General features: G+C 41.1%; 1 pseudogene; it reads left to right on the forward strand.

The window, feature by feature from the left end:
- Positions 1-24,850, forward strand: part of LOC125198505 (uncharacterized) — an 81,343-nt pseudogene extending 56,493 nt beyond the window's left edge.
- Positions 24,851-25,157: the final 307 nt, after the last annotated feature.

Raw genomic sequence — 25,157 nt, forward strand, 5'->3', positions numbered from 1 at the left:
ATTTCGAACTCTCCATCTGTGGAGAATTTCGATTTCTACTCCTTTTCCCAAAAGGATTTCTTCTGTCTTCTTTATTCGAGTCCTAGTATTTTGATAAGATCAGCCCACCCTGATATCGAGATACAGTTCGGGAACCAGAGAGAAGATCCGTGGTCTAGTATTGAAGATCATCACGCGGAGAAGGCGCGAGCAATCGTCGATTCTTTGGAGAATCAAATCGGTAACTCTAAACCGTAGAATTCATGTTTTAGGATTTACTTTCTTTGAGCATGAATTATTCGCGTTCTAGCATGCAATTATCTGTTTAACATGTGAATAGATTAATCGCATAATCGGTCAAATAGATCCGTGTCTGATTTATTTGTTTTGTACAAGTCTTCCGCTGTGCAAGGGGCACCAAACCCCAGCAATTGGTATCAGAGCCAATTTTTTGGCTCTGATTATGTGGATTAATTTCATGTTATGTGAATTGCTTGAATGAATTGGATGAATTGCGTTGTTTTAACCGTCGCGTGGTTGGATGAATTGCGTTGTTTTATCCATGTTTGTTGGAGACGTGATGTGTGGAATTGAATTCCTAGTATATGTAATCAAAACATAAGTAATGATTACTTTGACTCCAATTGTGTAATGTACGTGACTCAAATTGAATTAAATTCGAAGTCCAGTTCGTACATCAGCGTGGCACGCTGGGTAGGCTGCGTCGGCAGCCCAAGACGTTGAAGCGGCGATCAAATCGTGACAGCAGTTCAGTTGCGAAGAAGCTGCAGGAACGACGTCGCTCAAACGAGGACGACGCAGCAACGCAGCAACGTTGCAGCAGAAACAGCACGGACAGCAGCGTCAGTCCGTTTGTGACAGCGGGAGCGACCGGAGTTCAGGCTGCCCATGCTGCAGGACTGGGCCGTCTCGACTGGTCGCTGGCAGCAACGGTGATGACGCAGCAGCAGTTTCATGTTGGAGCAGCAGCAGCTGCGTAAGCGACGTCACAGCAGTGATGAGGACGACGCAGCAGCGTCATCGTCACGCAAGAAGCAGCGTTGAGTGGGAGCAGCGACGGCGGGCTGGCCAAGCTGTGTCGGCAGCCCAAGCTCTTGAGCTGGGCAGTTTGCACGACGCAGAACAGCAGCAGTTATGGTGCGAGTGGGAGCCCTTCGTGGGCAGTTCCTGGACTCATGTTCCATCGCCTCGCAGAGCTCAACGTATAACTCTTTCCAAATTTGATTAGGATTTCTAAATCCTTGGATTCAATTTTGGAAAGAAATCAAGATTAATTTGGAAATAAGATTTGAATATATCTTATGGATTTTATATATTATATGAGATTTAATTATGAATTAAATCATGGATTAATTAGATTCTTTCCTTATTTAATGGATTTATATGGATTTTATTCCTAGATGAATCCTAGTTATATTTGGAAAATAATAATCTAATTTTATCTATATCCTATGGATTAATATGGATTTATCCTAGACAAATCCTAGTTGGATTTAGATAATGATGATATTATACTTTATTCTTATTCTAAGAATTTATATGAATTTATTCATAGATAAATTCTAGATGGATTTGGATAGGAATGATATAATATTTTATTCTTATCTTCTAGATTTATATGGATTTGTTCCTAGATAAATCTTGGATAGATTTAGATAATTATAATATAATATTATCTAATTCTATGGATTTGTATGGATTTACTCCAAGAATAAATCCTAGATGAATTAGGATTAATATTAATATTAGTTAATTTTATCCTATGGATTTGAATAGATTTAATTCTATTAAGACAAATCTTAGATGGATTAAAATAAGTATTAATCCAAGTTATCCTTATCTTTTGGATTTATATCCTAGATAGATTAGGATAAAGATGATATATAAGAAAATCCTTATTTAATTGGATTTAGATAAATTTATTTATCTAAGAAATCCTAAGTAATGTTTGATATATTCTGGATATCTATTCTAAATAGAATTAAGATTTGTATAAATCTTGGTTGATAGGATTTTATTTTATCTTCTGGATTATGATGGAATTGTTTATATCTAGTAATATCCTAATACGATTTAAATAATGATAATCCTAGATCAACGTTCTCTTGAATTGTAGGATATGATTTTATCGAAATAAAATCTAGAATGATCCTAAATGGGTTTAGATAGTGAATACTATCTTGATAAATCCTAAATGAATTGGATAAACATTATCCAAGATAAAACTTAATTATTTAATTGATTCTCCCTTAACTAGATTAAATAATTTTCGATAATTATCCAGTGTGTTTAAATGTCATGCATTAAATGGATTTATCCGTTTATTTGGTGTTTATCTATTTTAAGTGGATTATCTGTTTTATCTGCTTATGTGATAATTATGCAAAAACCATACAAAATATCTAAGTGATAATTACAACAAGTGCGTTGTATACGGTCTCCATCGATTGGACTGCCAAATTTTGTGAAGCTGATTTTCTAATATTATCGCCACCTACAGAGTAGGGACAATAATCCTACGAAAACAGCAAGTTCATAAGGGCGGTCTTCTCACATAATAAATAGAATGAACTAGAAAGTGGTTCCCAATATTATTGCCACCTGCAGAGTGGGGACAATAATCCTAAGGAACTGCGAGTTTCAGGGTTCAATCAGAATTTATGAGATAGCTTGATTTTGTTATCAACACATGAACATTGTTATGGGAGTGTGTTGTAGAAATAAAACACTGTAATGCTAAATCTGATGATCGTGCTTAGGCAGCATTAGGCGTGTCAACCTCCAGAGGAGGAAGCTATTGATGCGTCGGTGTTGTGACCAGGAAAATTGTCAAAATTTTAATGCGTATTAACCTCCAGAGGAGGATACAATTTATTAATTTTGCAGTTGTAAGATACATAATTGTTTTGTGGTTATTTGTGATTATGTATTGCACATGAGTATGTGATAATAAGTTTATTTGCCAAATCGTCATTATGTCATTTAATATTTGTCTGCGATCCTTAAAGAAAGAAACTCGAATGCCTAAATTATGTAGACCGGAAACGAAAATGGATAAGTTTCTCATCGCTGAAAGCTTGGAGTTTATACTCAATGATTCATGTCCTCCATTTCCTCGACATAATTCCACGAAGAATGTTCGAGAATGCATTATGCATGTACTTGACAAGTTCTTTGAGGAATAAGGTCAAGCTATTTTCCTTTAAGTAGCTCGACAAGTCTTGGTTAATGATGATGAAAGATGGATATCAATAGAATCTGTCAAGATGATTCGATTGGAATATCCTAGAGTGACAGAATGTTTTGAGGATCTTTTGATCAGTCAAATAGTTTCTGACACACAAGTCATCGCCTAAAGTAATAAGAAATGACTACAAGAAGGTTTAACTGAAAAGTAGAAAATCTTCAGACTAATAGTCGTTATATTACTATTAGAGGAAAGTAACATGATAGATGACGAATTCATAAAGTCTGCATTTTTCTTAAGTCCTAGTTCATTTGAACAAAAGACTAGATATGGAAATGGGAGAGTCTGAATTGTCATCAAAGTTTGTTTAAAGCGAGAAAAGATGCTTTGTGAGTTGGATTGACCTATTTTACAGAAGGACAATGACTTACATGACAATGCAACTTCTAAGTAAGAGATCTTGATCCAGTTAGGTTTTTGTTGCAGTGGGAGCTATTAATGCTCAACTATTGTTTTATGGTTGATGCTTAAGGCATCATAGTATTAAAATAATATAAGTGCGACAAGGTTGAGTATTCAACAACACATCAACTTCTTAATTATTGAATGATAAAGTATTTATGGCTCTTAGCCTTAAGGCCAAGAAAATACTTAGAAATTGTTCGAACTGATCTAGACTATCAGGATTTTAACAATTTGTTTGTTAAATAGCTTGAAAGTCGAGAATGTCTGTTTGATGCACTATGAGTTAGAATCGTTTGATTCAGAATACTTATAGAAGTGCAATATAGAAAGACTAGCGAGTCTTAATGGTTTACACCATAAGAAGACGAGCAAAGGGTTATGATTAGTAGTGGGAGTCTAATATCCATTAACGAATCCAAGCATTCATCTAATGAATGGGATAGTTATGTAAGAAGGAATCAAAGTCTTTCTAAGACAAGTTTGATTATGTGATGAGTTGTACTCATTAAAATCTTATCATTGATGGGATAAACATTAAAGAAACTACCAACATCAGTACCTTCTACAAAACACGAGTTGTGGACTAGAGCGTCTCTAGTCTAGCACATCTCAAGGTGTAATGTTATTCCAACACGTGTTGGAAAAGTATCCAAGAAATTGGAGTTGAGTACTGAGGCATGTTTTAAGGTTTGTCCCAAATGATATAAGGTTATAAGTTCTGTAATCTTCAAAGATATAATTCTTGTATGAAGATCAAGAGATGAACTACAAGCCTAACAACGTGATAACTCTCAAAATAAAGAGAGAGATATCGGATTTTCAACATTACCAATAAGTCATACCATTAGAAACTTTTGCACTAATAAAATCAACTTCAGTACCTAAGATTGTAAGAACCATATCGTAGTGGGAGCGTTCCACTGGAACACAACAAGTTCATGGGTCTAAGAGTGTCGTAAGACTCAGTCTTAGATTAACTTGAACATAATCCCTTTAACTACAATGTAGTATTGGTTAATTTGGATAATCATTTTTGAAAAGGTGATGGATTCCATATTACAATCTAAGATAGACAACATGTTTTACAAGACTTGCAAAACTACCTATAGGCTGTGTCAGTCAGTGGGAGCTAGTATATTTGCAAGTGTAAATATGGATCTCAAAAGGCTAGACAATGACAATGGGTTATGCCCAAAGAGAATTATCTTCTCGCTATCGTTGTGCCAGGATTTATTTGATCCTATTGTCTATTAGAACTTACATAAATTAGAATGTATGTATTATGATTGTCAAGACAGCCTTCTATAAATAGAAGTCTTGAGGAAATCATCTACTAGAACATTCTAATAGATATGTAATTAAGGGCAAGAAACGCATGATTGGAAGCTCATATAGACCTTCGTGGTCTTAGGCAAGCATCTAAATCATAGTATATGCATTTTATCAAAATTGTCAAATATTTGGAATTTGACTTGTGTCCTTAACAGTGCTTTAAGCACAAGGAAGTTGAAAGTGCATTACATATGGAATTATTGGTACTCTACAATGATGAATCTACAAAAGTTGCAAACAACTAAGATTGGCATCTAGCGTAGGAAACTGGTTGTCTACCCAGTTAAAGATAAATGATTTAAGAGAAACTAATTACATTCTTAGCATCTAAGTCCTTTTAAGATTGCTAGAAAGAATGTTGAGATTCTCTTAGGAATCCTATATCTACACATTGCTTGGAACATTTAAGCATTAGAAATTCCATGAAAAGGTTTATACCTTTCAAGGTGGAATTGTCTTGTCTCTAGTCAAGTGTCATTTGACGCTTAGTGAGATCAAGAATTATGAGACTAGTTTCGAAGATAGTTGTCTCATGTATGCTATAGTGTGTACTAAGTTTGATATTAGTTGTGCTTTTGCATAGCAAGTATATATCATAATAACCATGGCAAAGGATTTTGATTGAGGTAATGAATATACCCTAGTGCTTGAGAAAGACTAGTAACTATATTCTAGTTTACCAGTCATTCATGTAATGTCCTTGAGGTTACACTGTCTTAGTTTTATTACTAATCAGTGATCGAGTAAGTTATCCTCTGATTATGTGTTTACCTTAGGAATATCTTCCTAATAGCTTTAATCGTAAGTTTGAGTATGCCTATGAGTATTATATTTAATTACTCTAGTGAAGGCTAACTCAAAGGACACACGAGTTTATTAAGCTAAGCAATCACATATGGGGATGATATTAATTAAAGATCAAGTACGCAGCAAAGACATTATGGTGACAAAGATATAATCAGAGAACTACCAAGCAGATTTTTCTTTCACTTAGTGAAATGAATGGTAGTTCGATATATCTAGTATCAATACCTGCTTTGTGTATAAGTGGGAGAGTTTTTGGCAGTGGGTATACTCGAAAGCATGTTTTGAGTATAAGTGGGAGATTGTTAGGTTTGGTATACTGAAAAGCATGTTTCGAGCAAGTTTCGCTCGAATAGAATCTTGCTTGTATACGTAAAACTCTATAATCAACTTTTAACCTGATTCAGTATTATTCGAGCAGTTCCGCACGAATAGAATCACTATTATTATTACATTGTGTTTGCTTGTGCATTTATAAGATGTTTTATAAACATTTAAATGCATAAAAAGTAAACAAAGTCTAAGTCTTTTGCTTAGTAGACCGGTTGTGGGCGTCGTCCACTTTAAGGTAACACGGTCAGATCTATGCAATGCTTTGCAAAAGAAAAAGAAGAATTTCACAACCTAGATAGGCTTAGACTACCTATCGTGAAAGGTTGCAATGTCAGTCCACATATTTCTAAGCCTTACTGAAATAAGATGACATTGGTGTGGTATAGCACTGAACGGATCTAACAGCAAGACGTGTCTTTATGCTATCTACTGAAAGACTAGGTCTTGATAAAATGTTATTTCTTAATCTACATATGTTAGCATTGAGCATACGGTATTGATTATGCACTACTTTGACTTATCAAATGGTGCGGATTTTTCGCAATCCAATAATCCTGATATATTGGGTAGTGGTGATTAATATCTAGCGGTGCTAGGATTGCTATTATGTTGAATCGTGCACGAGGTGTGTCTCGTTTGATAATGTCCTCAAGAGGAGCTCGAACAAGGTTTTATTATTCGGAAAACTGGCCAGTTGGAGTTTTATTACTCTATGAATAATAAATAAATGTTTCTTGCTAAGTCCACTCTTGGAATTAATAAGATATTAATTAATTAAGTCCATAGCAGACATTGATTAATTAATGGACATTTATATCTTAAGCGCGGGAAATAAATAATAAAAGTGGAAACCCGGATTACTTGTAATTTCGGATTTGGATGGGGAGAGTTCAATATTACTTCTGTAGTGGCTGCTCGTAATATTCCAATATAAGCTTGTATTAAATTGTGGGTTCAATTTAATTAGTAAAAAGCTAATTGGGCGAGCCCATATCCAAAACCTTCCATAGATCCCTGTCTGGGCCCAAAAGGAACTTAATATAAATAGGAGAATAAAGGAGACAGAATAAACACAATTTTCATTCTCTAATTTTTCGAAAATTTCGAACTCTCCAGCTGTGGAGAATTTCGATTTCTACTCCTTTTCCCAAAAGGATTTCTTCTGTCTTCTTTATTCGAGTCCTAGTATTTTGATAAGATCAGCCCACCCTGATATCGAGATACAGTTCGGGAACCAGAGAGAAGATCCGTGGTCTAGTATTGAAGATCATCACGCGGAGAAGGCACGAGCAATCGTCGATTCTTTGGAGAATCAAATCGGTAACTCTAAACCGTAGAATTCATGTTTTAGGATTTACTTTCTTTGAGCATGAATTATTCGCGTTCTAGCATGCAATTATCTGTTTAACATGTGAATAGATTAATCGCATAATCGGTCAAATAGATCCGTGTCTGATTTATTTGTTTTGTACAAGTCTTCCGCTGTGCAAGGGGCACCAAACCCCAGCATTACCTTCGACAGGGTCAAGGGGAGCGTCTGCTGCAGCCACTTCAACATTTTCATCGAAAGCTCCACCGCTTCCGTCATTCGCTCATTTTGTTTGGCGCACTTCACCGCCAAATCTGCAATGTTGCCCCTCAGGGTCTTCACTTCCTCCCGATTCTCGGTTCAATTCCTTTCTGATCCCACCAAGTTCCTTAATCATTTCCTTCCTCATCAACTGCATCTCTTTCTTCACATCCTGGACTTCCTTTCGTAACTCTTCAACCTCTTCACTTGGCATGGCTTCCTCAGCTTCCTCGGGCTCTGCTTTTACCTTGTCTTCTAACGAGTAGAAGAGGGTCTTGGCGCCATGAGTCTGCAGCAACCCCTTGTTGAAAAAATAATCAACACTGAACACCTCCGGGGATTCGCACATGACTACCAACGGAGCGGCCTTGGCAATCTTCATTTCTATGATTCGTTGGAGATAGGCGCCGAGGAGGTGGCAGGTATACATATGACGCGCAGGGTTGCTCGTCATTTGGTGGCATGCCTGAGCCAGCCAATAGCCTAGGTGCACCTTCACGCCTTTCGCCATGCACCATGTGAAGTAGAGGTCGGTAGTTGTAAGAGCTGAATTAGCGGTTCCCATCAAGTTGTAACTGACAAACGTTTGAGCAAAGCGGAGAATTCGGTCTTCGATGTGAGAGGCTTTGGAGTAGCTGGACTTAAACGTTCCCGCCTTTGGGTGAGTGATCAGTTCCCATGCCGTTTGCACCTTGAAACCGGGCGTGTTCTTCGGTACTCCAATCATCCTTTCATTCCATGTCCCCTCTTCATCCTCGGCTTGGGTAAACAACCCCATTCGCAAAGACCATTCCCGGATGCTCATCTCATATTATTCATTAAAAAGCCTGAACGTTATTGAATCCGTGTCAAGATCAGTGGTGTTTTTTAAACGAGAGGTGGAGAAAAACTCCCTTGCTAGATCCACGGGCACCCTCTCCTGGCTGTGCTGTAATAACCACTCAAATCCTAAAGCGCGGAATTCCTTGTCACATGCAATCATTTAAAGCTCCCTTGAGCTGTACTGCTTCCCAGATTTGGCCATCTTCCCAGCGCTACATCTTTCCTTGTAAACTACGGTCCTCTTCTGGTCGCCGAACTGCCTCATCTCCTCTAACAGCTCTTTAGTTAGCCAGACTTCCGGACGTCCTCGAATAGGCTCTTCTTCAGCTTCTTCAGATTCATAATCGGGCTCAGGGATGGGCTCGTCTTATTCCTCGATAGAGGGATCCTCGGTCATAGGGGAAAGGGTCTCCTCGACCTCCTTGACGGAGGGAGCTTTCCTTGACTGAGTAGATGAGGTCGCCGCCGCCTTCCCTTTTCTCGCCCTTTCCTTGGTCAGGCGGCGTTCCTCTCCCTCCCCAACATCAGGAACTAAGTCATCGACTTCATCGAGGAGACTCCTCCTGGTGCACCTCCTTTCTGCTCTCTCGTCTATCTTAGGTTCATCTTCATCCTGGTCACCCACTAGGTCCACAATCAATTTCAGCCCTCTCTCTGGCTCCGGTACTCCAGTCGCAAGTAGATCTGCTTCTTCCAACAACTTTTCCGGGGTTTTCCCTTCACGTTCCACTATCGGGGTCGCCCCCTCAATATAAATGGGGTTCTCCCCCCAGACACCACTTAGGGTCGCCCCCTCTTCCACGAATTCAGGGGTCGCACCCCTGAAATCAATTGGGGTCTCATCCCCAGTTTCTAAAGGGGTTTCCCCCTCAGCAACATCCTTCACAATAGGGGTTTCCCCCTCAATCGTACTGTCCACAATAGGGGTTTCCCCCTCCACAACTTCATCTAAAACAGGGGTTTCCCCCTCACCAACTTCCTTCCCTTCAAAATTAGGGTTCTCGTCACCTTGATTCTCTGTCTCCACCATCGTCCCGCCGTTTGTTGGTCTATCCTCCTCCGGCCGTTCGTGCACCATCTCCTCTTTCTCCGCCTCCTGTGAAGCGGTTTCTGCGTGTTGAGATTCAGAATCTTGTGGCCTTTCTTCACGAAGATTCGCCGGTTGTGCAGCCGAGTCTGCCGGAATCGTCAGTGGTGGTACGACCGGCGCGGACGTCATCAGGCTAGCGACGAACAGGGCATATACTTCTTTTGCTTTCTCGACGCTCCCCAATTTCTGCGTCAATTCCGCCAACAGAGTTGGGTCGTACACCGTTCTTTGTGAACTTCCGGTGAGTTGGGTTGAATCCATCTGATACAGATCCATGTATTTTGTGATCCATTTCCCAAGGATTTACCCAATTTGTAGGTGATTGATCTAATATTTTTGTGAAGTAGATTTTCTATTGTATCAATAATGGCAACCCAACAAGAAATAAAGAAACTAAGATAAACAAAGAAGGAAATAACATTGGATAGGGTGGAAATTGAGATACATAGTCATTGATGAAGCAAGCTAAGACACTTACAACATAACTAACATGCATCCATGGCTAGATCTTCAAGGGAACCACAAACCTCAAAGCATACCTCTACTTGATCCATGCTTAAACTAGCAATAGATGGAAATCTCATGCTTGAACTAGCAATTGATGGATTCAAGCAACCTAAATCTAGGAATTGGATAGAAACCCTCTCCATGAGGAAACAAAGCTCTCAAGCATCTAATTTCATCAAAGTCTAAGGAAAAGAAATGACATCAAGAGGTATTTATACTATGGGTCCAAATATAGAAAGTTGGCCCACAAAATCTAAAAATCGGCATAATCGCCCGGTCGGGCATTTTTCACATGCCAAAATGCCCGGCCCGGGCGTTTTCCCTGTCCCCGTGCGATTTTCACAAGCGAAACGCCCGGTCGGGCGTTTTTCCCGAAGCTCCCGGCCTTCTCTGCGCGACTTCCGTAAAACCGCCATAACTCCCTCATTCGAACTCCGATTGGGATGTGCAAGATACCCACGCGAAGCCGTTTCCAAGACGAAGACAATGGTGGTAGTTTTATAGCTTTCGGATGTCATATCAATAGGACGATTTCCAGTTGAATCCAACTGTAGTTGAAATCCTTGACGCACGGCTTCCATGATCATATCATCCTCCCCTTCTTGGAAAAGATTTGTCCTCAAATCCGAGCCGTCTCTATTCATTGCCTCATCGGGAATCCCTCTAGCTTTGTTGGACCATTGGCTTGTCTTCTCTTTCATCCTTGGGCCCCAATCAACCCATGGCTCACGCCGAAATGAAGACCCTTGACGTCGAGCCTTCGTGGTCATATCATTCTCCCCTTCTTGGAAAGGATTTGCCCTCATATCCGGGTTCCATACACCTATAAAATAGCACGAGATCAAATCAAATATCCAAGTAGGATGATAGAGATTAAGACCACTAACGACTCTAATAGAAGTCACCATACCACGACGGTGGACACACTCTAACAAGCTCAAAACTAATACATAAGCTATGTTGAAACAAATACCTAGGCAATCTTTTACATTGAAGTCCCAAACAAAACCATGTGATGCATAGTCTTTGACAAAATGACAATAAAAGATACCAACCCCACTAAAGGGCTTGATTGTCATGCAATAAAAACAAGTATTATGCCAGACACAAGCTTCACACAATTTGACTCTTTTCTCCTCAAACATTGCCACATTATCTATACCCATGTCTTTCAACATCTTCACAAAAGATTTGACATTCTCATCAAGACAAGGCATATACAAGAAAGGGTCCTCATATGGTGCAAAATGGAAAGTTATCAAGAGAGGCCTAAGCACAAAAATCTTATTCTCACGTTCATGCAACGAACAATCATTTTCAATCATTAACACACCATTCTTGCTCAAATAAGAAGTTCTCTTCCACAAATTGACAAACACTTGGTGGTCAGAATATAGAGGAGGTTTATGATAATTCACATTAAGTTTGCAAGAAAGTGTCTCAACCAACAAACCAAGTTTATTACAAGGGATCTCACTCAATTGTCCCAACAATTTCAAGAAATGATCAAAAATATATGAGCAATGCATCCATATACCTTCATGCACAACATGTAAAGTAAGAACAACATCATGCATGGGGAACTTATGAGAAGCAACATCAAGTATCAAGAGAAATGTTTCCAAATTACCCCCACACAAATGCTCCAACAATTTTAAAATAATACCACAAACATGAGAACGATGCACTTTATGTCATTAATCACAACACCATCCACAAGAGACATGTGAGTGGAAAAATCCTTCACAAAACGGCCATAGAACACTCCAATCCCATTAAAGGGTTTAACCACTTTGCAATGAAAACATAGCAAACACCAAGTTCTAAAATCATTATCCATGTTACTCTTCTTGGTCTTACTATCCTCACCCACATACACATGAAGCTCAAAATTACCAACAAATGAAAGCTTAGGCATCTTAGCATGCAAGGAAGTCACTCCAGCATTCAAGGTAGAAGCCACAAGAGAAATGTCATGTCTCTCAATGCTTGATTTTACCAAGAAAGGATCAATATATGGTGCAAAGGTAGATTTAGCATTCAAAGTTTCAAGCTCATGAGACCACTTTTTACACAAGACATCAATAACAAATTTATCAACACAAAGGGGCTTCTTTAATATAATCTCATTCAATGAAACATCACAAGGAGATAAGGATAGTGCACTTGAACCTTGGGCAAGGAGTTCATCCACTTGCCCCCGTTCCTCTTGTTCGTTCTCCGGGTGAGTAGTTTCCAAGCCATATACAACATGATGCCTCACTTCCATGCCTTCAATTAAATTTCCTACAAATTCATGAACACAAAAGGACATAGAAGAAGTGTTAGTGGGTAAGGGTTTAGTTTCCTCTCCAAGGGCAAGAGGCAAAGGATCATTTGGTGCCCACCCAAGGTTGACCTTAGAATCTAACAAGCACCCTTTACTCACTTGTGCTTGTGGTTTTTCTCTCATTTGATATTTTTCTTTTCTCTCACCCCCACCACTCTCTCTTGACTTTTGCACCTCACACTCTTGTCTTTTATCACGCTCTCTTGGCTTTTTAGACTCACATTCACTCTCAAGCCTTTTCTCTCTCTCTCGTTCTTTTTCTCTACTAATTTGGATTAAGCTCATCGAAGAGGAGACATTTCCACATACATCAAGAGACTTATGTGATAAATGGAAAGAAGAGGGTGTAGCCAAATTACTTGATGAGTTACCTCTTTGGTTTGTGTCAACACCACCATGTGGGTAGGTAGGCCTCAATCGAGCTTTATATGAGACTTCTTCTTCAATTGACCTCTCAAACCCATTATGGCTAACATGATCTCTCACCCTCTTAGAATGCCACTCTCCATGAGACTCGAGAGCTCGTCTCCCACTATATCCTCTATCAAGCCCATCTCCATGGTACCTTGATTCATAGTCACCTTTAAAATGGCCACGGGCACCATTTCTTCCCCCAAACCGATCATTCTCCATGTGATTGACTCTATTTCTATCATTCCCCCTTTGCCATCCCTCATACACCACTTCTTCCATCATCTCCTCCGGGGCAACATTAGGTAGATTGTTACCCCTAGAAGTAGGAGTCCTAGATGTGCGGCTTCCCTTCAAGGTGTTGAACTCCTCAAATAAAGTGTTTTGGGCGGCAAGCATGCGGGCTTCAGATTCTTTTGATTGAGCAATGGATTCTTTTGCTCGCACATCCATTTGGATCATCATCTCTTGTTTGAATTCCTTCATCATATGGGCCATCATGCTCACAAGGTCCCCATCGGGTATAGGGTGAGTCATGCTTGTTTCCTCCCCTTCCGCACTTGTCCCCGCCATTTTGTTGGACCGGGTGCGAGGAGGCATAGAGTAAGTACCTACAAATCAAACAAACACTAGGAACTAGTCCTAGAGGTTAGTAATAAAAGAAAGTATAATTTAAGAAGATGAACTCAACCTTGATGTCCCAAACCCCCCTCAAATCACTCCCCAATAACTCTCGACAAAGGCTTAGAATATTGTGAGAAAGGTGGATTCACTCACACTCACAAATACAATTCCAAGATTTAAGTGCTTGAGGTGGATCAATCAAGGTATACTACTTGGTCAACAAAATCAAGAAGACAAAGCCATAAACACATATTAGCAAGATGCAAGTCAAAGAAAAACAAACAAGGGGTGACACTTTTGCTGAAATTTGGCTGATCTTTATGATTTTTTTTGGTATTGATTCCCGCGCCCAATTTGGATGAATTTTGGTGGATAGATTCCCAAACAAGTCTAGATCAAGGGAAAAATGGCCATATATAGTCAGATTTGATGATTGGATATGTTTTGTATGGTTATCCCCAACTATGCCAAAACAGGGCAATGATGTTAGGTTAACTAGGCAAACGAATGAATGTTTTGATGAAATTTTGCAGATACGTAGGTCACATAACATATATCGTACACACCAAATTACGGCTTAATCTAAGCACAATTGATCAATCCGATCATCCCAACAAAACAGAGCAAAAACAAAGGACAAAAGGAAAAATAACCCAACCCAAAGCAACAATAGATCAAACACCTAGTGGGTAATAGGCTCTAGATACCAAATGATGTGGATTCATGTATTTTGTGATCCATTTCCCAAGAATTTACCCAATTTGTAGGTGATTGATCTAATATTTTTGTGAAGTAGATTTTCTATTGTATCAATAATTGCAACCCAACAAGAAATAAAGAAACTAAGATAAACAAAGAAGGAAATAACATTGGATAGGGTGGAAATTGAGATACATAGTCATTGATGAAGCAAGCTAAGACACTTACAACATAACTAACATGCATCCATGGCTAGATCTTCAAGGGAACCACAAACCTCAAAGCATACCTCTACTTGATCCATGCTTGAACTAGCAACTGATGGAAATCCCATGCTTGAACTAGCAATTGATGGATTCAAGCAACCTAAATCTAGGAATTGGATAGAAACCCTCTCCAAGAGGAAACAAAGCTCTCAAGCATCTAATTTCATCAAAGTCTAAGGAAAAGAAATGACATCAAGAGGTATTTATACTATGGGTCCAAATATAGAAAGTTGGCCCACAAAATCTAAAAATCGGCATAATCGCCCGGTCGGGCGTTTTTCACATGCCAAAATGCCCGGCCCGGGCGTTTTCCCTGTCCCCGGGCAATTTTCACAAGCGAAACGCCCGGTCGGGGGTTTTTCCCGAAGCTCCCGGCCTTCTCTGCGCGACTTCCGTAAAACCGCCATAACTCCCTCATTCGGACTCCGATTGGGATGTGCAAGATACCCACGCGAAGCCGTTTCCAAGACGAAGACAATGGTGGTAGTTTTATAGCTTTCGGATGTCATATCAATAGGACGATTTCCAGTTGAATCTAACTGTTGTTGAAATCCTTGACGCACGGCTTCCATGATCGTATCACCATCACTGCAGATCTGAAATTGACAAAAAAATCTGGTCGAATTTGGGTTAGGGTTTGTTTTCTAGAGAGAGAATGAAAGTAGAGAGAAGGGAGAGTAAATTCAATTTTTTTTCGTCGATTTGGGATTATTGGAGAGAGAGAAGCGACGGTTGCTTTTCTGATGAAAGGATGGTGCAGTTGCAGGCATCAGGTAAGCAACCGTACAACTTCCATAATTATCGGCAGATTTGAAATTCAAATTTTCTCCGTCCCTCCTTGATCTCTTCCTTCAAGCTTTCCTTGACTTCTTCCTTCAGATTCTCCTCTAGATGATTCCCTTGATCATGATCGGTTTCTTTCGGAGTCTGGTGCTTCAAAAATATTTTTGGATTTTCTTAGTTTGAAAATAATTAAACTATTTACACACTTCTTTAGAGTATTCCCGAGATTCCCTGGTTCAGTTTGTATTTTCAAAATTGTTAACCTACTACTTGACCCAGGAATTCATCGAGAATACCTCCTCGTCCGTCTAGGCAATAGTTGGGAGTGCATGTAGTGGAACTTCGTCCACCACACACAACTCGGAATTATCCCTATAGACTTTCACTCTATGACCATTGACAAGGAATGGGACAGAGTTAGGAGCACTTCCCTGGATCTCCAATGCTCCGTTTGCGCGGATGTCGACGATGGTATATGGGCCGATCCATTTAGACTTCAATTTTCCTGGCATTAGCTTGAGCCAGGACTGGAAAAGGAGCACCTTCTGTCCCACATGAAGTTCCTTGACCCGGAGATTCTTATCATGCCATAACTTCGTCCTTTCTTTGTACCACATGGCAGACTTAAATGACTCCAGCCGAAGTTCCTCCAATTCTTGCAATTGTAACTTCCTCTCTTCTTCGCAAGCTATCGACTTCATGTTCAGCTCTTTTACTGCCTAGTACGCCTTGTGCTCAATACCAACAGGTAAGTGACACATCTTGCCAAACACAAGCCTGTAAGGAGACATTCCAATAGGCGGTTTAAAAGCAATTCTGTAGGCCCACAATGCATCTCCGAGCCTCTTGCTCCAGTCCTTACTTGACGGATTTACTGTTTTCTCCAATATCGCCTTGATCTCGCGATTAGAAATCTCTGCTTGGCCATTAGACTAGGGATGGTACGGAGTCGACACTCTATGGTGAACACCATATTTCTTCATCAAAGCCTCGATGGTGCGATTACAGAAATGAGTCCCTTGATCCGAGACGATGGCCCGGGGAACTCCATATCTGTTGAAAATATTGGCCTTCAAAAATTTTGCCACCTCCTTCAACTCGCATGTTATGGTGGCCTTAGCTTCTATCCACTTAGACACATAGTCTACTGCAACCAATATATACGTGTTCCCACAAGATGATGGGAACGGTCCCATAAAGTCCATTCCCCACACATCAGAAATTTCACACGATCACCGGGACCTGAGGCATCTCGTCCCTCCTTGAAATTCCCCCCGTCTGCTGGCACCTCTCGCAACATTAGCAGAACTCAAAGGCATCCCTATTTAGCGTCGGCCAATAAAAACCGTTGTCCAGAACTTTCCTCGCTGTCTTCCTCGGTCCAAAGTGACCTCCACATGCTAAAGTGTAGCAATGAATTAACATATCTCTTTGTTCCCATTCGGGAATGCAGCGTCTAATCACTTGATCTGAGCACATTTTCCACAGGTAAGGGTCGTCCCAAAAGTAATATTTAGCTTCGCTTCTAATCTTCATCCTCTGGGCCCGGGAAACTTCGTCTGAACTTGGCATCTCTCCCGTGACCAAGTAGTTGGCTAAATCAGCAAACCACGGTTCTGCGTTCAGTGTGCGCTTCCCCCCTTATCCGATTCCCCTAGACCGGTTAGAGCCAAAACTGCTTCCCACTTAAGTGGTCTAGGAAATTTCTCCAGAAGGTACAAATGCTCCTCAGGGAAGGCATCGGGTATGGCCTCTTCTATTTCCCCTGATGTATTCTGCTCAAGTGATCGGCCACTCTATTCTTCGTTCCTCTTTTGTCTCTTACTTCCCAATCAAACTCCTGCAAGAGTAACACCCAACGGATTAATCTCGGCTTAGACTCCTTCTTAGCCAGCAAGTACTTTATCGCCGCGTGATCCGTGAAGACTATAACCCTCGACCCAAGGAGGTAGGGTCGGAATTTTTCAAACGAGTATACGACAGCCAACATTTCCTTCTCCGTGGTGTCATAATTCTTCTGAGCCTGATTCAGCGTCTTGGAAGCATAGAAGATCACATAGCTTTTTCCATCAATTTTCTGTCTTAGGACAGCTCCCACAGCAAAATCACTCGCGTCACACATTATCTCGAAAGGATGATTCCAGTCTGGCGCCCTGATAATTGGTGCTGATACTAACCTGTCCTTAAGCAACTGGAATGCCTTTTTGCATCCTTCGTCAAAGACGAATTCCACATCATTGTGTAACAACCGAGTGAGTGGTTGCGCGATTTTTGCGAAATCCTTGATAAACCTCCTATAGAACCCTGCATGACCTAGGAAGCCTCTCACCTCTTCTTGGTTCGTAGGGTATGGTAACTTTGATATCACATCCACCTTTGTTTTGTCTACTTGTATACCTCTCTCAGAAACCACGTGACCCACGACAATGCCTTCAGTCACCATGAAATGGCATTTCTCGAAATTCAACACTAAATGCTTCTCTTGGCATCTCTGTAACACTAGATCAAGGCTGGCTAAACAAGTATCAAATGAGTTCCCATATACGGTGAAATCGTCCATGAATATCTCAATGCATACTTCCAACAGGTCCGAAAAAATGCTCATCATACACCGCTGGAAAGTTTCCGGTGCATTACACAATCCAAACGGCATTCTTCGGTATGCATAGGTACCAAAGGGGCACGTGAATGTGGTTTTCCCTTGGTCCTCTGGATTAACGTAGATTTGGAAATAGCCACTGTATCCATCAAGGAAACAAAAGTACTGTTTGCCAGCCAGTCTTTCTAGCATCTGATCAATGAAAGGTAGGGGAAAATGATCCTTCTTTGTGGCTTCGTTCAACTTCCTGTAGTCGATGCACATCCTCCACCCTGTCACTAATCTTGTGGGCACCAGCTCATTTTTTTCATTCTTAACAACCTGTATTCCAGATTTTTTTGGTACCATATGGACAGGACTGACCCACTCGCTGTCTGGAATGGAGTAGATGATCCCTAGAGCAAACAATTTTAACACCTCCTTCAGGACCTCCTCTCGCATGTTCGGATTCAGTTTCCGTTGTGCATCTCGATGAGCCTTCGCACCTTCTTCTAAACGAATGTGGTGCATACAAAGATCAGGACTTATTCCTACCAAATCTGAGAGAGTCCACCCTATTGCTTTCTTGTTTCTTTTGATGACTTCCAATAACTCATTCTCTTGCTCCTTGGTCAGGTTGTTGTTGACTATTACCGGAGATGTCTCATTTTCCTCAAAGTAAGCGTACTTGAGGCCTGGTGGAAGCGTCTTCAGTTCCTTCTTTGTTCCGTTCGTCTCCTGGGGCAGGGGATTTTTGTCCGCAATTTCTGGTAACGCCTCCTTCCCAGAACCAGGAGATTTCTCCAGACTAGCCACGTGAGCCGATCCCTTAGATTTGGCTGACTCGGGACTTCTGCAAAATTCCATAATGGCCTCCGTGAGTTCCTCATCTGTCAATTGTGCTGTGTTCATTGCTGCACATCATCCTACAACTTCTCTGTCAATCGAATGACTCAAATCCGAGTTGTCGATTTGTTCCTGTATCAATTCCGTCTCAAGATATTCTTGGACCAAGGGGTTAATAACATCAATAGCATAGAGATTCTCAACATCTAAAGGCCTTTTCATCCCCTCATCTATGCTAAAAGTATACTTCTCCCCGTTATAATCCAAGCAAATTGTTCCATCGAAGACATCGATAATGGTCTTAGCGGTACGCAAAAATGGTCTCCCTAAAAGTACACCACTAGACTCAGCAGACTCATTATCATTCATCTTGATCACATAGAAATCAGCATGATATAGAAAATCATGCACTTTGACTATAACATTTTCCAACACTCCTTCAGGGCAGATGCAAGTTCTATCTGCTAACTGGATCACTACCTTGGTAGCAACCATCCTCACTCCAGTCAATTTCTTATAGATCGAAAGCGGTAAAACATTTATGGACGCCCCTAGATCACACATAGCATGCTCGACTTTGATGTCCCCTAGAGAGATGGGTAATGTGAACATACCTGGGTTGGTGCATTTTGAGGGCATCCTTCTCTTTTGTATCACAGCAGACACATTCTCCCCGATCACAATCTTCCCATCTGGCTTGGTCTTCCCTGCAATGAACTCCTTGATGAACTTGCTGAAAGCAGGCATTTTTAGGGCTTGCAAGAATGGCAGGTTGATTTCCAACTTGCTAAAAATCTCCATGAGATCCTCAGTATCATCCTTTTTCTTCTTCGCTTCCCCTCGGTATGGAAATGGCTTTGGTCGCTTTACTGCATTGGTGGAAGTCCCAACCTGGGTTTCATCAACTCCCCTGTTTCCTTCCTTGCTCACTTCTTCAGGTTCTGGGTCTAGGAAGAATGGGTCCTTTGGTCGAGGTAGGGATCCCCCTAAATCTCCCTTCAGGAGGTCTTCCTGAACAAGGATTTCCCTGGGTCTAGCGCTTTCCTCTTGATGCAGCTGACTCTTTTTTCCTTCACTAGCCTGCATAGGCACTTCCTCATCAATTTCCAACGTCGGTGCTTCATAACCCCGCCCAAATCTCAAGGTGATTTGACTAATGTTTGCTCTGTCTGGCGGTTTGACAGTGGCAGGAAGTTTCCCTTCATTTCCCCGCATCTCATTCAAGGAGACTGCAATCTGGGACAGTTGTTTTGCCATCATATCCATGGCGGCTTTATGTTCAGATTGAGCATCTTGTAACTTGTGCACCACGTCATTGTTGGAGTGTAGGTTACTCTGCATGAACTGCTGTGAATTCACTAGGTTGTGGACCATGTCATCCAAACTCCTCTGTGGTCTGGAGTTGAATTGACCAGAATTTGGTCCTTGACCTTGGTTCTGACGATAGTTCCCTTGATGATTGTTGTATTGGTTGTTAGACCCTTGATTTCCCTGATGGTTGTTGTACTGGTTACCAGACCCTTGATTCCCTTGATGATTTGGTTGGGAATTCTGGTAGTTCCCTTGGTTATTTCTCTGGTGAGGTGGCACATAGGAGCTCCCTGGATTGTTCTGATTCCTATTTCCCCAATTAGTATGGTCCTGATTCCTGTACCCCAGCTGCAATTGCCCCTCTTGACCTTTTCCTGACCAGTTGGACTGCCTCTCCGGAGGGTGTGCATAATTCGTGAGCTGAAGTGGGGCTGGCTGGCCTTGATCATGGTCGTTACACCTAAAGTTTGGGTGAGTCCTCCATGGAGCATCCCTCTGTCTTCCTTGGTTCCAACTTCCGTCGGGATTCCAACTTCCCATCGAATTTGCTTGAGCTTGGCACTCCCCTTCGCAGGGCTGACTGTAATACGGCTGAAGTTGCCTTTCCTCTTGACCAGGGGGTTTCTCATTTTCCACTGGAGCATGCGGATTGTATTTCTCAATTGCATTTAGCAAGGCTTTTTCCAGTTTATCGATCCTATCTTCCACCTTCTTGTCATCTTGTTCCATTACTGCATTGGCTGATCCTCTCCTCAATATGCTTCGCGGGTTATCATAGGACTTCTTCGCCTCGATCAGCCTTTCCAAAGTTTCCCGAGCTTCACTTGCTTTATTCTTGGTAAAATTTCCCCCGCTCGAGGAGTTCATCAAGTCCTTTGATTCAGGATTTGCACCTTCGTAGAACAGATAGTAGGTCTCCGCTTCTATCATCCTATGGTTCGGACAAGCATCCAGCAGCCCCTTGAAACGGGACCAATAAGAACTCAGAGACTCATCGTATTCCTGCTTGCACTCCTGAATCTCCTTCTTCAAGGCATTCGTCTTGTTGGACGGAAAAAAGTAATCCAAAAACTCTAGTTTAAAGTCCTTCCATGTGTTGATCGAGTCCGGTGAGAGCCTTAGCAGCCAAGTGTTCGCCTCCCCTTTGAGAGCAAACGGGATTGCCCGAAGACGGTAGTCCTCCTCTGTTGCCTCGTTGGGTCACTTTTGAATGCTGCATAGTTTACTGAACTCGTTCAAAAATTCATAAGGGCATTCGTTCCTTCGCCCAGAGAAAGTGGGTAAAACTCCGAGTACATTTGTTTTGATATCGATCGACCTCCGTCGTGGGTTCGAGACTATAGCATGAGCGGGTTCATCGTTGAGATGTGCGGTGAGCGACCCTATTTCCGGATCGGGATCTATTAGATGAGCCATATTCGGGTCCTCCTCCTCCTCGGTCTCTGAATGCTCTGTTTCTATTGATGACTCTGGTTTCTCCTCTCCCGACGAATTCCACTCTTTTTCACTCTCTGACTCGAACGGGAATTGATCCTCCGTCCTCAATCCTGATCTGGTGGTGATGGTAGATGTAGATTCCTTGACTCGCCACTTGTATTGGCCACTCCCTGACCCAGATGAGCTCGCCCAACTTTCAGAATGAAAGCCTGCGTTCATAAATTGTCAAGGAGAAAGAAAATAACAGAAATTAAAATATTTCCATCGAATCCTTAAACACAATAACAATAAACGCCATCCTTCCCCGGCAACGGCGCCATTTGAAAAGAGGTGATTTACACGGTGTGCGCACAGAAAGAATATAACAGGTTTCCTTGGTCCAGCAAATCCTCTAGATCACGCGGTCTAGGAACTCGTTGGTCGTCGGAAAATCCTGGTCGTCGGACACACAGAGCATTCTTTCAAAAACCCTCAACCACTTTATTAAACCTAGTATAGGGAAGTAGGGATCGATCCCATAGAGATGGATGCGTAATAATCATGTTCAAGGATTTGGACTTGTTTTTGGGTTGGCTGCTGCCACGCATTTTTCTTGGGTTGAGGAAAATAAACTTAACTTGGGAATTTAAAACTGCTACGCTAACAGCTAGATCTAGGCGAAACACAAAAGCATGCACGAAAATTACTCGAACTATCACTAGATCTAAGAAACTACTCTAATTACCTAGACCTGTGAAACAAACTGACCGTGGTGACCATGACTGAAAAAGCAGAGTACGGACGAAAAGCTTGCAAAACAACTAACTCTGGTACTAACGAACAGCGACATCATCTTCTTCAACCAAATTGCGTAAAAACTCAGAATAAAAATAACATGAACCAAATCGGAACAGAGCAGACTGAATCTAAACCATTTTAATGAGTAACAATGAAGAACTAAACAGATCTACAGATGCTAGACGAAGTAAAATAGAAAGCAAGCGGAAAACTCAAAATCCATGCACAACTCAACCTCCTCGCTTCAGATCCAACCTCAGACGCTAAATCCACTCCGGATCCAAGCGTCTGACACAAACTCCAACCAAAAGAAACATTTCATAACTTCTAATTTAAACAACAACCTCCAATCAATCAACAAACCACAGATCTATCACAAAATTCCCAGATCGAGTACTACCGCAGCAAAAACAGAGATCGACATATTACTTGTCACAATATACTCTCAACAGCAGGATCTATGTAAATCAACTTGAACAGATCACAGATAAACGTAAACAAATAGAGTGAATAGATAATCAGTAGCATCGACAACCGAATCGACTCCCAAAAGTGAAGTTCGACTGTGAAAGTGCAAAACAAACTGAAATTTAAAGAGATTGTATCTTCGCCCACACGCGGACGGTGTTGCAACTGAAACTTTCTGAAGAAATGAACCCCTTCGTAACCCAAACTACCCCAGATCTCCCATTCCCAAGTGTGTGTTATGTGTGTGAGCTAAGAGTGAGCGAAAAAAAGTGATGATTTGTGTGTTGCATGCTCTTCTATTTATAGGCGTTGGAGTGGGGCCCAGCGAGGTATAGATAGACTTTGTTGCCCTCAGCTACTGACTCCCTCCTTCACGCCTTCTTTTTCCTTAGATTCTGCTCATTTTACTTCATTCCTTCGCTAGATTGTTTCCTTCAGCACTTCCTTGATCTAGCGATCTGTCACACACCTGGCTTATAAACCGTGTTAGACCCAGCAAAATGTAACGCTTTTCACCATATAACCGAAGCATGAAATTAGCCTTATCAGTGATTTTGGTTGGTAAAAGTTTCTTTTATGCTTCACTTGGATAAGTGGAAGTGAGTCAAGCAAGTGGAAGATAATCTACATTTTATCTTTATACTACCATCATCTCCACAGTGCGATAGATAAGTGCCCAGTATATATACTCACCCACTAGTTATAGGTTTAAAGAAGTACTCACTTGGTCATACTTCCACTGTACTTGGAAGCCTCAACAAAAGACTCTGGACCTGTAAAGAGAAAAGTTAAATGGCAGCTCACAAATATGATATGATGGAATTTGTCATGCCTGATGAGATAATTTTTTGTTTATCTATATTTAACTGCTATGCTCATGTCCAGGTTGGCAACCCGGCATTGAAGGCACATCAGCTGACTGGGATGAAGATTGGGATAAGTTTGAAGGTGAAGGTACTTTTCTAAGGCTTGGATTCTTTGATGCTAGAAGTATTTTGGATGCTACCAGATTTTCATACCTAGAAAGAGCAGAGTATTCGTTTTCAAATAATTCTCACTTATTTGCCTCTGGCGGTGTTCATTCCTAAATTCTTTTAGGATTCACCTATGTCAAAGAGTTTACTCTTGAAGTCCAAAATGTGATTGCTCCTCCAAAACTAAAATATTCCTTTAGAGAGAAGGTTTCTTCGTTGCACAACAACATGAATGGAAGATCACCTTCTAAGGCTGATGACAACTCAGAGTTGCCAAGTTCTGTGGAAGGAGTAACTGAGGATGACAGGCCAGAGACTAACAACTCAGAGTATACAGCAAGAACTCCACCTGACTGTAATGCAGTTGCCAGCCCATCCAAGGAATTTCGAGATTTGCGAATACACAAGGACTTCAATATGAATGGCTCTCCACGTGCATTTGACACCCAAAGTTAATGGCACTACTTGTTTCTCCATATTCTAGACTGAAACATCTTTGCCTCCTTCTAGTAGTCTAGCTAATCGAGTCATTTGAGTTCTCGTCTAAAGGTTTTTCGATCTGTTTAAACCTTGTGGGTCTTCTTCTTCTACAAGAAATCTTGAAGTAACCTGATATACAATTGCAGTGAATATGTGGGTGATTCAATATTTTCTGGGGACAAACGTTTTGATGATCCAAGTTGGGGTACCTTTGATTCACATTATGATGCGGATGCAACATGGGATTCCGTTTGTGTTGCTTCAAAGGTATGTCAGAAGAATGTTTTGGTGTCGTTTTTCAAGCTTTAATTGTTTAGTGGCGACTTACACTTTCCTTCACATTGTTACTCTTCTTTATTTGGCCCTGACGACTGGGTTCTTAATCCAATCAGAACCGGGGCCAGAGGCACGGATGCATCCCTTCCGAAGCAGGGCCCATTTTTCGATTCAGTTCTGAGCACTCCATCCAACACATCTCATCCAAAGCAGGGCTCATTTTTTGATTCAGTCCCCTGCACCCCATCCAACACATCTTTCCAAAAGCAGGGACCATTTTTTTGATTCAGTTCCAAGCACACCACTTCACAATTTAAGCTCTCCTCATGTAGACAATTTGTTTGCAAGGGATAGCCCGTTCGCATTTGCGGACTCTGTGCCAACCACACCAATGTATAACTTCAGCTCATCTCCGAGAAAGTTTATGGACCACTATTATAAGTTATGGACCACTATTAATTTAGGATTTTGGGCCACTTGAATCTTGGGCCATAGGTGGTAGTTTAGTAATGGATTGGAGTTTTGTTTGGTTGGCTATGTTAATCCATGCTGGTTAATTAAGTAATTCTTGAGCTGATGTCGGAAGGAGCTTTTAAAATACGAGAATCTAGAAACCTTTCTAAGAAGAGATGAAGAATAAAATGAGCACACACTTAGGGTGCATGCATTTTAATTAGATGTTTTCTTGAGTTTTGATGAGTTTATTTTTTTATTTTCAAAGGGTTTTCTTTCACAAGCAAGTTAAGACGAAGTGAGAATTTTCAAGTTAAAACTTGTAAGAGAACGAG

The sequence above is a fragment of the Salvia hispanica genome, chromosome 2, assembly GCF_029641045.1.
Source record: "Salvia hispanica isolate PSC_SH4W2 chromosome 2, Shi_PSC_v1, whole genome shotgun sequence".
NCBI lineage: Eukaryota > Viridiplantae > Streptophyta > Magnoliopsida > Lamiales > Lamiaceae > Salvia > Salvia hispanica.